At 45.7% G+C, this 14,526-nt stretch overlaps 1 long non-coding RNA gene across 4 annotated transcripts in view; it reads right to left on the bottom strand.

The window, feature by feature from the left end:
• Window positions 1-13,916, bottom strand: part of LOC309369993 — a 250,309-nt gene extending 236,393 nt beyond the window's left edge. For 2 of the 4 annotated variants that reach the window (XR_014168322.1, XR_014168323.1), the window contains exon 1: window positions 13,512-13,906. This is a non-coding gene — a long non-coding RNA (uncharacterized lncRNA). Of the gene's footprint in view, window positions 1-13,511 lie in introns of all 4 variants that reach the window. The other 2 variants (XR_014168320.1, XR_014168321.1) reach the window with 2 other exon arrangements.
• Window positions 13,917-14,526: the final 610 nt, after the last annotated feature.

The raw sequence follows: 14,526 nt of genomic DNA, 5'->3' as shown, positions 1-14,526 counted from the left end.
AACACTGGAAGGTGGGGACAGGCTAGCTTCTCACAAAACAAGGGGGTGAGAATGGCACATGCATGTTTTGATTCATTTACCAGGTTCTACAAATGGTAGAAACTTAGGCAGCAATCTTAACCTACCCCCCAGTCTAATGGGGCTTTATGGAGCAGTGGGACCACCAGCATCACATCTGCATCCCTGCCATGGCAGCTGAGAGGGTCAGATAGATCACTGTGTGAGCCTGAAATCACACCCAGTGCCATCACATGCAGTCGAGGATTGGGACTACTGCTACTGGGGCACTTCTGCCCACCTGCACATTTGATGGGAAGAAGGAGGAGCTCCACGTCAGCATGTTTATCAGGCAGAAAGAAGACTGGCAAAGTCCAGCAGTGTAGAGGCCTGTAGTGGTTCAGACAGAGATGAGTGCTCTGTGATGTAGAGAAAAACTGTGCGGTGGGGGCTTAGGGAAATGGGACTGCAGAGAGTCCTTTGGGTATGAAAATTGGAGGGGAGAGATGCACCAGGGAGCTGTAGTAACAGGGAAAGAGGAGTAAGCATGCATTATGGGGTACAGAGAGAGGTCTGTAGCGCTTCAGAGAAGTCTATAGTGATAAAGAGGAAGCATTCAGATGGGAAAGCAGAAAGCAGGGTTAAGAGCGAACTGATTAAAAAGAAAGCTCTGAGTTATTGTTAAAACAACCACAACATTTAACCTAACAATATGACCTGTTTGCATTTGGTTGTTGCTTTTTTTCAAAGCAACAGCTATATAACATATAATATATCTATCTAACTTATTTATTTAATATAAATATACAGTAGCAGTCAGATTGATTGGAGTGCTGCATCCCTGGCTATTTTATTTCCAAATGCTAACAAGAAATTTGCCATCTTTTGCTGCACCTGCATGCTGAGCTGTTGCTCTTTTGCTGATCTATCCAGTAGCTCAAGATGTTGCTGCTCTGTTGGGCCCACAAATGAAAAGTCATCCGGCATGCGTAGAGATCATGACTTCAATCTAACTCTTTTCTTATTTAAGGTCAAAGAACAGTTCCCTGAACAACTGAAACCAGCCTCATAAGAGTCTCCATGGAAGTTCCAAAGATCTCTTTAGACCTTTGGTTTATTTGGTCATATTGAGGGCATAACAATGCAGCAAATATGTACCTGCTTTTAATAAATCAATTTACCTGCACCAATGCTTGTAATTGAAGTTTGGTAGGGATTGCAGAGAGAATCACATGCTTAAGATCCCTAGCCCTCGCTTGCTGGACTACATAGTTCCCTGGGGAAAGGGATAGCTATCAATCCAGTTTAAATCAGCAAGATAAATCAATTGCCCTCCCAAAACTGGTATAGGTAAGTTTAACTGTTTCAGCTTCCACCTGAAAAGAACTTTAGTTATGGACAAGGTCACATCCATGCCATACATTTAAAAGACACGTCTCCCCACCCCCCACCCCACAAGACTCCTGGGGACTACAGTTTGCTCCTCACAGAGCTACAGTTCCCAATACCCATAACAAACTACAGGTCCCATGATTCTTTGGGGGAAGCAATGTGTTCTAAATGTATGGTACAGATAAATCCCTAGTCCCTTCACAAAAATGCAAACCTAGGTTTTTAGAAGACTTTCTTCCCCAGCAATGAGAAGGACTTTTGCCTTGTGAGTTTGCTCTTAGCTTCAGTGTGGAAAGAGTTGGAAAGTCACCACGGAGAGCAAAGATGTAGGGCTTTGCCTATACATGCATGGATGGGGGAAGGGAGGCTCAGAGCAGCATCCTCTTCATTTCCTAATTCTCCCTAGGCCCTCAGGTGAATTGCTTTGGAGGAAAGCTATGTGGTTTCCATGGGAACTGTGTGTACCAAAGGCTATGGATGCTTGGAGCTTTGCCAGCCAACAATTTGGGAATCTAGGAGTAGGAGGAGGTGGTGTTTTTTGTTGCCTTTAGCTCCTACTTCACTGTAAAACCAGCTTCTCCTCCTGTATATTTCATCCTCAATTGGCCCTAATACTGGCATCATGACTGTTGCTGTTGTTATGGAAAAGGGGAATGGTTTCCTTAACCACCCCCATCTTCTTCCTTTTGCCAAAAGAGAATCCCACAAGGGGTAGCTGTGCTGCAACAAAGAGCCTTGTGGTACAAACAGGTTTCCTAAGCAGGAGCTAAGCTAGTCTACCGCTTATGCCACAAGACATCTGATATTCTAAATAAGAACTTAAGGAACAGCTACAAAGCTGTATTAGATTGTGTCTGACCAAACAGTCCATCTAGCTCAGTATTGCCTACCTCAACAGACAGTGGATTTCTGGGGTTGCAGGCAGGGGATACTCAGACCCCAACCTGTAGCTTCTGGGGATTAAACCTGGGACCTTCTACATGCAAAGCAGAGAGCCAAAGTTTTCGACCTGCTTTCTCTCTGTGCGTTTTCAAGCCTTTGAGCACCCTGTTTGAATTCTTTCTGTGAAGATCATAGTGTAGTGAGAAGCAAGACAGTTCAGTTACCTGCACATCATCAGACGCACACCTAGCATTGCCAAATCTCAGAGCCTCTGAACAGCTCCTTTGTTGTGCAGCTGTCCAGAAGGCAAACTACCATCTTCTAGGGAAGGGGCAGGGAACATCAGGGCCAGGGGCCAAATACCTCTGTCTGGTCCTTGGGGTCTTCAGTAGACCAGCTCCTACTCTCTTAGTCTGCTTTTGCTGGAATGCAGCCTTTGTGGGATGTGATACATAAGTAGCAGTCAAGTACAACATTCCTTGTTTTCCTAGAATGAACATGCAAGGGAATGTTTGGTCCAGCCAGTGGAAAACTACCTGTTTCCTCCTGGCTGGGACATACTTCCTTTTGCATGTGAGTAGAGATGAGGGTGACCTAACCAGTCCGGGTAACAGAAGGGACAGGGCACGCAGCCCCTCCTCTCTCTTTGACTTCCTCCATCGTTGGAGCAGCAGCTTTTAGCTAGAAATGCTCTCTTGTCTCTCAGCCAACAGAGGACACTGGAACTATCTCCATATGGGATAGATCCACATGTATATACTTTGTAACTAAGTCTGCTTTCAGAGATCCAACTGTGAACTGATGATGTGAGTAAACTTCTTTTCTATACTTTACACAATATTGTGGTGTGTTTATTCTTTGAAGAGGGATATAAGGGAACTCACCAGGAGCCTAATATTGAGAGGCTTAAACAAGCCTGCAACCAGCTATCTCCTGTGCATTTAAAAGGGGAATGTGAAACTCTGCTAAGTAAAGGAACTTGCTAGTGCAAGTTAGGAAGGATATTAATAAACAATATATCCTCTCCTGCCTCCCTGAACATTCCAGCAGCCTTGAACTATGATAATTCTCTTATTTGCTTGGATGAAAGATGGGAAAGGGTGCAGGTGTATCTTTTTATGCTATAATGTAGCCTGCTATACAAAAGAAAGACTCCTGCCCTTTCCTCTTACCACTTTTGTCTCTGGTGCCCCAGTGCCAGACTGTTTTAGCACTCTAGGCAAAGCTAATTTTGTAGAATCATACAGTTAGAAGGCACCATGAGAGTCATCTAGTTCAACTCCTGGCAATGTAGGAATCTTTCGCTCAATATAACCCATGACCCTGAATTAAGAGTCTCATGTTCTACTAACTGAGCTATCCCAGCCTTGCACCCTAGGCAAGGATAACTATCTGACCCACCCATAAAATGTCTTGCAGAAATCATAAAATTATTTACTATATAAAAATAAAATGTTGTAAATTTATAAGGCATAACCAAAACTAATCCATATAAAACTGTGCCCCTCAAGGGACAGTATTGTGCCCCTCTGATGTCTGCACCCTAGGTAGCTACCAAGTTGGCCTTACGATAGCACCAGCCCTGGGTTGCTTCCAGAAAGTTCCCCGGGAAAGAATGCAGAAAGAATGCATCTCCCTGGGTGATCATTAAGCCCTCTGGCAATTCAGATGCTGCAGGGTGTCACAGACAGGCTGGAAGCAGAGGAATGGTGGCAGAAACCAGCTGGGGAACCCCAAAGGAAGAAGGCTCAGAGACCATGGATTGGTGGTGGGATAACAATGGGTGGTCAGAGGGAGAAGACTGGGAAGAGGAGGTGTCGGGAGCTGAAGAGACAACTGGGCTCAGTGGGTTGGAAGAATCTGTGGCAGAGAGAAATCTAGAATCAGGGGCAGAAGCTGAAGCTGAAGCAGGTGAGTGGATAGGCCAGACCAAGAGGCGGAGATGAGTCTGGCTACTGAAAAGTCATGGGTATCTCCACCTCCTGCTGTAACAAGCAACCGTCCCTGCAGGTCTCCCAGAACCAGAAGAGGCATGAAAAAGGAGGAGAGCCTGGTTGCATGCAGATGCCATATCCGATTGCTTGGGGGGGAAACTATGCAGAGAAGGGGACTTAAGAGGAGGCAGGGACTGATTTTCATGGAGTAAGACCACAGGGAATGAGCTGCTGTGCTTATCAGGCCTCACACTCAACCAAGTCTGTGAGGATAGTGTTTTGCTACTAGAGAGTTAACTCCATCTTTGAACTGTGTGATTACTGACCATCACGCTCATGTGACACTGTGGTGCAGCTCCAGTCACTTCTGACCACTGGCCAAGCTAGCTGGGGCTGATGGAAGCTGGAATACAGCCACAGCTATAGAGGGCCATGGGGCCCTGCGACTTGGTTGTTGCTGAATCTAGGGTGCATATACAAATCAAGTACTGGGGTAGAGCTATTAAGATCCCACGTCCCTGGCCCTGGAAATGGCAAACATTGGGAGCCCACCTGTCATGGAGCAGAAGATCTGAACGGCAAAGGCTCCAAGAGGTGGCGAGAACAGCCTCTCCTCCCCAGCCAGTCAGGTGAGAAGCAGGAGACGTCATTAACAGCCTCGGTTCTGCCTCCTTGTAAACAAACACGGCTCCGGGAGGGAGGAACAGCCTCTGACCCCGAGCTGCTTGTGGGATGGCCCTGCTGCCCTTCTCTGCGAGAGGAGGAGTGGAGAAGAAAAGCAGGATGCTTAAAAGGGAAACAAACAAGATAGCAAGAAGGAGTGGGCGGGGAGGGGGGGCGGAAGTGGTCAGGAGAGCTCAAGTGCAAGAGGAAAAAATCTGTTAGCATTCCACTGGAAATTAAAACATAATTGAGATAGAACCTTTGGGGTGTTCCAAGCGCTTAAGTACAACAGCACTGCAAGGTTGGTCAGGATTTTGTCGCTCTTTGCGTTCAAAGCGCTCTAGAATGCGGGTGCTCAGAGATCTTTCGGGGTGCCTTGGCGGGAAGCCCCGTTGGTTTTCATTCTAAGCAAAGCACTTCAGACAAACTCCTGCGTAACAGTGCACCCTAATATGAGTCTACGCGGAAGGAAGGCTCATTTTCAACAAGGCTTATTCCCAGATACTGTGTGCAGGATTGCAGCTTAGGAGTTTTGTGCGGTTCCAAAACCTACATCGGTACAGAAATCGGTCAAATAATACTTATCCCCTTTGCCGGCTAAAATAAAGGGTCCCCCCCTCAAAATATGCCCATCTTTTTTCCTTCTGCTTCCATTATGCCCGTGGTTGGAAAAAGAACCAGAGTCAAAGCCTTTTACAAACTTGAAAGAGTTTGCTCCAGTGTAGTTCAATTAGTAACCGAGTGACTGCTCCAGTAAACAACTGCAGGTAGTTTGGTAGATAACGCGCGCGCACAAATATATACATAGAAATAAACACGCGCGCGCACACACACACAATTTGTCTGTCTCTATGTGCAGCCAGGGGAGAGGTTTTGATTATTAATTTTTGCACAGGTATTAACCAGAACATTTTGTTTCAACCGGGACCGATCCATAAGAAATGTTTCAGCCTTTAATGAATTCAACTCACATGTAAAATGCAATGGACACGCTAATGGAGGGAGGGCGGCGGGTTCGATCCTGTGCACGTTTCCTTCGAAATAAGTTCCGCTGAGGGCGGGTTATTCCCAAGTGCATAAGTTTTCAGCTTTGAATTTCACCCCAGCCTGCAAAGATGTCATAAAACTGCGATCCTGAGCACATTTGTTTGGAAGCAAGTGCCACTGAAACCATCCTTAGGGTGGGGGAAATCACACAGACAAAACTGGAATATGTATTCTATATGTGTTTAATTTTTGTTCCTTCTTTAAAGAAAGCCACCAAAGCCCAAGTTCATCACCTTTTTCGGATCGTTGCGAGATACAGTATATAACTTTGGACTAACTTCAAAGTCCTGAGAGGTGCTAGTATTTGCTAAGCTTTAACTATTTCACCGCTAACAGTTTCGGCGACTGTCACTGATCGATATCCATTAAAATGTTTTGTCACAGAAGTCTGGATCGGGTGAACTAAAAACATCAAAAGGTTATATGATCCTCCTACTGTTGAAAAACGATGGCATCACTCCTATTGGTTTTGACGGTACTCTATTAAATAAACTCTTAGAGAATGAAAGTGTCCTTTTGGAACAAAGTGATGTAATGAGCATCTTTAATAAGAAGTAAAACAACAAAAAACATGGTCTTTGAATGAGGGATCTAACTCTTTTTATTGTGTTACCATTTCTTTTTTCTCTCCACCCCCCTCCCGCTTTAGTCTAATTCTTTATTAAGAGCTACAGGGTTGTGAGAAAGCACCAAGCACCTTTACATCTCAATTTTTCCTCCCTGACATTGGCGGCGGAGGGGGCAGGGAGCGGGAGAGACGGGTTCCCTATGTGTCAAGGTTGTAAATTTCCTTTATTGGTTACAGACTGGACAAAGTCCAGGCGAGGCATCCTAGAAAGCTTCTGGAAACATAATGAGTGGACAATGGGGCCCAAATGTTATAAGCTCTCCGGAGCAACCGCAATGAAATTAGCAAGTAATTACAAGCTTCATTGTTTATGTAGCAGACAGTTTAGAAAGGGGGGAGGAGGGATGGAAATTCAGGAGATATACCTGGTGTGATAAAATACTGTGCGTGAAAGGTGTGCCCTTTTTTTATCACATCGTAATTATTTTTAAATAAAACTTTCCCATGCAAACTCTGATTGGTATCTCATAGGCATGCTAACAAATATATTTGCAAATATATTTCTTTCTTTTCTGGTCGGGAAAGCAGTGACCGAAAGAAGCGAGGTTCAACTTTTTGAAACTTCCAAAGCTGCATAAGGAAAGCATTACCGAAACATATTGTCAGCGCAGTTTCCCAGCCAGGATTTGCAGTTACCCGCAACCTAAGCACTTTGACTTTCGCTGTAATGTACTTGCAAGTCAAGACGTTTATGGCGTTCCTCTTGGGCACACGCTCCTTGGAAAGGAGTCCCAGGGAAGTCAGTGGCAGACTTCCAAGCCATAGATCTCGGGGAGGAACGTCAGCGAAGCCGAGTTGCAAGTCGATGTGCCTCGGGTGGCAGTTTAAATTGATTTGAAGTCAATAAACGGGTTGCGGACAGCGATGTTGAACTCTTATTGCACCTACTAAAACTGAATTACGGTGTAAATGCAAGCATGTCTACAACACGTAAGTGTTGCGTGCAAGTGAGTGACTTTAAATCTATGTGGAGGGCAGGCGAGCCAAAACAGGATTCCTCGACAGTCAGTCCCACAGAGTTTTGAAGCTTATTGCTTTACAAAACCACAACAGTACCTATGTTTACCTGGGTGTAAGTCCCATGAAACTCAGTGGGGCTTACGTCTTCGTATCCCTGCACAGAGTTATGTCCCTTGGTGCTTCTTAGAAGGACCTGCTCGGAAGTAAGTGTCATTGACTTCAGCGCGACTTACTTCTGAGTAGGTGCTCATGGGATCTGGCTGTCAGATAGTTCATCTTCTAAGCAAGATTTTCTCTAATGAATATATTTTTTTAAAAAAAAATGTTCTACCATTCCTCCTTACAACAAATAACCCGTTTCCTTCCCTGGGGGGTTTGCGAAGGAAGCGGGAAGAAAGTTCAGCTTGCAATCTCTCTCCCGTTCATGGCAGAGTACCAAAGGAAAGTCTGTCGTCACTGTATTTGCAAAAGCCTCGTGGCTGACCTTCTTCCAGATCGCCCCCCCCCTCCCATTTCTACTTAATCGGCGCTGTGATCCTCTGACTCGTCCTGCCTCGGAGGTGGCGATCCCTGACTCATTTTCCTCTAATTTGGCCAGCGATGGCTTTCCTTTGGTTCGTCAACACACAGCTTCCCAAGAAAAAGGCGAATCAGAAATTGAAACCTGCGCTCTTTTCCTAATTAACTGTCCAGTTCGACGGATGTTTACTCAAAAGTAATTCCCGTTGCCTTCAAGGGATTTACGCCTGAGCAAATGTGCCTGGAGGTGCAACCTAAACCACCTTTGCTGGTGGCCTGCAGGCTTCCGGCCGAACTCAGGATCATTGGCTGCACGCTTCCTTGGGAGTAAACGTCCCATGGGGCTTCCGACCGAAGCAAACAGATACTTTTCTTATTTGTAGTAGCCTCTCCCCCCCCTCCCAAATTTCCCTTGCTGGTTAAAATTCCCTGGGGAAAATCAGGTACCTGCGATCATCTACACGCTTACTCGAAAGTAAAGAACAAAACAAAACCCACCAATGGCGCCAACTTCCAATTAAATGTGTTTCGTATCGCTATGCGGTAGGCGAGCAATGTTACTGGAGGGCATCACTAATCCCTGAATTTTAAGTGCACGTGTGTCCTGAGCGAATCAGCCACGCGGCAGTAAGTGAACAGAAAAGCTCGTTTCAGCCTATAGGGGAAAAGATGGATACTTCTGCACCAGGTGTGACACGTGTCAGCAAAGCACATAAATGCTGAACTGCGGTATTGTTTTCAGGCTACCTGGAGCTCTGGAAGAGTGACATTCTATTTTGTAAAAAAAAAAAAAAAAAATCGAGTGTAAACTCGTGAGAAATCATTGGGACTTATTTCCGATTCAAGGTGCTTAGACAGCAAAGTACACCTGAAACTGTCATTTGCAAGCCGCCGCCCCCCCACCTCCGATATGAATGGGAATTGCGCAAAAGCGCTACGTTCCCAGCCAAGAGGGCATGCGTGAAACAAATTCCCAACTGATCGATGCGAACATACTTCCCAACGCGATCCAACAGCCAAGCCTGAGTATTCATTATACATTATTAGCAAAATTATTGTTGTTTTCTTTCTTACCCCACCCCCTTCATCAGAAAGAAGGTCCCTGGGCGGGTCATAACACATTTTTTTAAAACCCACAATACAATTAAATCCTTTGTGCTTCGGCTGCAACGGATGACGATTAAGGTTCCTAAATGCATTTGCTTTCAAAAAAGCAGCGGCTGAATTGCTTCTAAACAAACCTTTTGAGGATCACGCTATTAGGGGCGCAATAATTTAAACTGGAACCGCATGGCTTTAGAGTCATCTAAACAAATTCATCTGTTAGAATCTTTACGCGGTGAGTTGGGATGTGTTAATGATCGGCAGTTAAACGTGTCCACTTTCCTGATGGGGAAACTGAGAACTAGTGGAGCTGTTCACAGCCACAGCCATCCACTCTGCCTATTCTACACTGGTTCACACCCAGAGGAAACTGAAGTGCAGCATCCAGCGAAGAGAATATTGGAAGAGTCTGATGGAAAATAGGTTTTCTATCAGGCCATCATTTTTGGGCAGATCTCTCAGTTTCCATATCCATAAAATGGGATATTAAAAACAGACCATGTACTCTGAGGACGTGAGAAAGCTCCTTGAGCTCCGAAAGTCCTACGAGAGATTAAAAACGACTTCCGAAATAACCAGAGCAGCACGCTAATGCAGATAGCAGTTGTTTTCTAAAGCGCCAAACACTCTGCTGTAGAAAGGAATGCCTTTACGTGGCTAGAGAAAGGTAGTTCACAAAATGTGAAGGCTTCCCCCTCCCAGGTTATTTACATACATATAGCAGTGCATCAAAGAACTCTTACTCGCGGAAAGACCAAAACGAACAAAATTCATTACAACGGAATCACATTGCTGTTTACTAACTAAACAGCTTGATCTCTCCAAGAATTGGAGCTTTTATTGCCTGGTAACAAGAGCAAAAAAATCAAATTACGAGTTTATTATTTTTTAAAGTCATCGTCCTCATATGGATCCTTCATTTTCATTCTAACTCAAGGGTTACAGGAGGGCAATGAAAATGCAGGAGGTTTCCTCCCCCACCCCAGTCACTGCAAGTTCAAACGGAAGACGTTCATGACCAATCAGCACTAACAGCTACGTGCATCCCGTTTGCGCAAGAATACATCCATATGAGTGTCGTGTGGACGCATAGGGAAATATATCGAATGGGTTGCGAGGGCGAAAGGAGGGCGAAGCTTCCCTTTCCCCAGAGAAAGAGCCTTGCCTTGCAGAGATGCTCTGTAACCTGCACGGAACTAAGACACCAGCCCCAGCGAAGGAGCTACGTTTCCACCCAACCCAGTTCCTCCTGACACTCCTGCGAAGGGAGCCGGAAATCCTAGAAAGCCTTACTCGGGAGCAAGCGACCCTGAACTCGTTGAGGAGAGAGGGTGCTGGCTGCACCAGCAGTCAGGTTCCTTCGAGCGAAGGGTTGAGCTGTCCTGCTGAAAAATATTAAGAAGGAACCCTTTTGACTCCCTGGGTGGGGTGAGGCTTTTCAAAGCTTCTAAGTCGTAAGGGGAGGTCGAAGGCGTCTAGCAAACCCAACTCCCAGGTTGCCTATTGAAAGCGAAGCCTCACCTCCTTCCAACTTAACTGTTTAAAAGGCGTTTGGCGGAGAGGAGTGAGGAGAATGCATCCTTAACGCTTGGATACCCTATAAAACAGAAGTGCCAAAATCCTGTGCACAGAAGTACACGTATACCTAGGTATGGACATACAGAATACAGTACCAATCTACTGCTTCATACAAGGCAATATATCCTGGGCATGCTGATTTTTTTGGGAGTAACGAGTGGGCCTGACTACATCGGCCTGCAAATGCCACGGATCCACCGGATCCTATTTCAGTCTGCGTTCTAGACCACACTTGTCCTATCCTACATTATCAACCCGTTCATTCTTTTATTCTCTTATTCTTCCTCCTCAAGCATTAGCAGCATTTGAGTCTGGTTCCTCGACACATGCGTGGCTCGCTACTAACATTTCCTGTGCGCGCGCGCTCCTGCACATTCGCTGCTGCGGGTTTCCTGGCCCTCGGTTTTTTTCTCCCTGTTTGTTTGTGTTCGGGTGTGCGTGCGAGAGAAACAGAGAGAGAGAGACAGAGAAACAGAGCGCGCGCGTGTGCTTTCCATCTATGGATTCCCTTGTATTCTACCAGTTAAACGGCAGCCTCTTTGACCAGCAACTAGCAATCACCCGACATTAATTTATACGGGCTTTTACAAATACCTAAGCCATTTAAAATGCTGCGCTGGGGTTGTTGTGTGTGTGGCAGGGAACATCTATCTATTGAATAGGCGGTGTCACACGGTAGCAGGCTCCCTTGTCAAGGGTGATTGTGTTTTAGGCAAACATTTGAGCAAACATAAAGGCAAAGGTCAAGGACTGTTCAGTTGCAGGGTGCGCTTAATTCACCTAGCTAGCCAATGGGGGCAAAAGTTGCGTTTTCTGCTAGTCCCACAGACCAAAGCGCGGAAAAAGGGCATTAATCCCAGGGATCGCTTGTTTCTTCCATCACCCGGTACACTGTGCAAGCTTTGGTTGGGGGGCGGGATGGTGGGGTAGAGGGACCTCCGCCCCAGGCGAACTCTGTCCCCAGCGCATGTCAAAGAATCTATTTTGTTGCAAAGGAGCTAGTCCGTAGTTTTAATGTGGAAACGCCCCACTACCCTCTTTTATTGTTTATTTCTTCCCCAGGAAGGGAAAGGAGGAGGACTTTACGCTCTCTTCCCAGTTTTCGGAAAGAAAAGTCGGAACCAGCATCCAAAGGAACCAGAGTCTTCCAACCCAGCCAATTACATGGGACACAAATATGATGTCATATTTTACGCACTTAAGAGCGAGGCATCTGAGATGGATACTGGAGAAACAACCACCAAGGGCAGCAACAGGAAAACGTGTCCAAGAGAAAGAGACAGGCAGGCGCAGGTGGGCTGCCAACAGGATCTTAAGCACCGTGACGCAGAAGCAAATCCGGTTCGTTGAGTTCAATGGGAGTTACTCCCATATAGTGGTACTTAGGGCCGCTCCCAGGAGACGCAGGGAAGCCGGAGTCCTTGCATTTAGACGAAATCCACCATCCTGAACCGACAAGCCAGTCAAAACAAAGCACTAAACCAAGACTCCGGTTTTATTTCGCATGTTAAATGGGCTTCCATTGTAGCTTCCACTGAGTTCTGTGGAGGGGGGGGTTGATGTCTATGCTATGTAATGCGGTTTCACTCCGAGCTAATCTGCTTGGGTAGTATTTTCTCGGAGGCTGGGATTATTTTGCTTAAATGGGGGGCGGGAGGGGGGATCTTTCCTATCTGGAGACTGACGAGGCACAGCGCAAAGGAAATGGCTGTGCATGTAACGTAACACACATAAACAGTTCTTAAAAATGAAGCTAACTCCCCAGATCACCCGCGTGGCTTCTCCCTTTGAATAAATAGCCCTGTTTGAACCAATGGCTGAGCTTCTGGAGAAAAAACCTCTCGCGCGTGTAGGACTTTGGCTAATACATTCGACCCTCGGCGTCGTGGACTTAAGTGGAATCCGGTGTGTGATGCTGACGATATGATTACATGGCACTATACATTGCAAAAGGCGCAGCTGCACACAGGCTTTTTGACGAGGGAACTGGCAGCTTGTCTTACAGCTGGATCCTACGCACGTTTACTCGGAAGTAAGCGCCACTGAGCTGAGCGGTATGGATCCTCTTAAAGCAAACGCCATGAATCTTCGCCACGTATATTCACACAATGCACTGCTATTATTTACTACATAGTTTTTAATTAGCAAATTCCTTTTACAATATGTCTTGTTTGCCCCAACAACAACAACCCTGCTAGTTGGGTCAGTTTTGTTTTTCTCATCGGCCAAAACACACACACACACACACACACACAGGATTCCTGCAGTCCAATCATAGAAGGTTTGGCCCTACGTATACATGCTTTGAATGGGAAGTAGGTCCCATTCAATTCAATGCGGCTAAATTCTAAGTAAGTGGCAGTAGGACTGCACCTATCGTTTACTTCCAGGTGTGACTCGGATCGGGGCCTAAGATGCCACCCTTCTTCCCACAATATATCAAATAAATAAATGAAAACCACGAGCCCATCGGTCCCCCATGACATATTGAATATCATCTCATTCAAACATATTAAAATCCCACTCCCTAGGAACCCACTGAAGTGGGAGATTGGGGTATAAAGCATTTTGATTTAGTTTGAAAATAATCCCGAAGTGAAGAGAATAGGGAAAAAATAAAATAAACAACAGCAAATCAAATCTAAACAGGATCCAAGACATACACAAATCATATCTCTATATGAAATGAGTTGGGAGAACATAAGCAATCCATCAACTATGTATCTAGTATGTACATCAAGCATTTAAAAGGGGGGAATACACTTGAAAATACACCGAGGTAAAACAAAATGAAAGATGAAACTTACCCCATGTGTCCATCAAAAACAAACACCACCAACCCCCACCCCGATTTCCTCCTTCCTCTTGCAGACACTTCCTGCTTCCTGGCCCTAGAGTCAATAAGGATTACTACAAGGAGGAGGACCGGGGGGGGGATATAAATAAAAATGCAGAGAGATATAGAGAGAGTGTGTGACTTGCTGCAAGTTTGGAAAAATAGTCATCAGAGCAGCTGGGGTCTCCAGGCAGGCTGCGGCTGTTTCTCTGAGATGGCCCAGGCCCCGGCTTCGCCCCGCCACCTGGGTCGTCTCATAAGCTGCAAAAAAAAAAAAAAAAAAGTTTGGGGAGCGAAGCGAGCCAGTGCAAAGTTGTTTCCAGTCGGGACACAATCAGTGTTTTGCTTGCTCCTTGGTGGCGCTGGGGGATTTTTTTTTTTTTACACGCACCTCTCATTTCAGTTAACTTTTTAAAGATTAGAAAAAGGAGCTTTAGTTGGAGGGGGGGAGCTGTATGGGGTTTCTCTCTCTGTCTGTCTCTCTCTCTCTCCTCCCTTCCGGGAGACTTTCCTCGTTATTCATCTGTTTAGTCTCCTCCGCCGCACAAAAGACTATCAGCTGCGTTATGAAAAATGGTCTAAGCCTAGAGAATGTCACAGTGGTCGACTTATTATTTTAGCCTCCTTCTTTTTAAAAAAAAAAAACTCGGGGAAAGTTTGCTTTTGATGAATTCAATAAGAGCGGGGCTTCAGCGGAAGAGATTTTAAGAGAAAATCATACAGCATGGGGCCACAGCTTAGAACAGCCAGATGGCCCGATAGGTAGACTCGGCTGACTCTCCCTGTTGCCACAGCCAAGAGATAGAATTACCAGACTTCAGCTTCTTAGCTCTCTCAGGCCCCCACCCTTCCAGCTCCTAATCTACCTTCACTGCCACTATGACTTGTTTTTTGGGGGGGGGACTTATATTCACATTACTATATCACATTTTCATATTTTATATATGGAAAATCGTTATTGTTGTTGTTGCTGTTATTTCTTCCAC

Source organism: Podarcis melisellensis (genome assembly GCF_964234715.1).
Source record: "Podarcis melisellensis genome assembly, chromosome: 5".
NCBI lineage: Eukaryota > Metazoa > Chordata > Lepidosauria > Squamata > Lacertidae > Podarcis > Podarcis melisellensis.
This window is presented reverse-complemented; position numbering and strand designations above follow the sequence as displayed.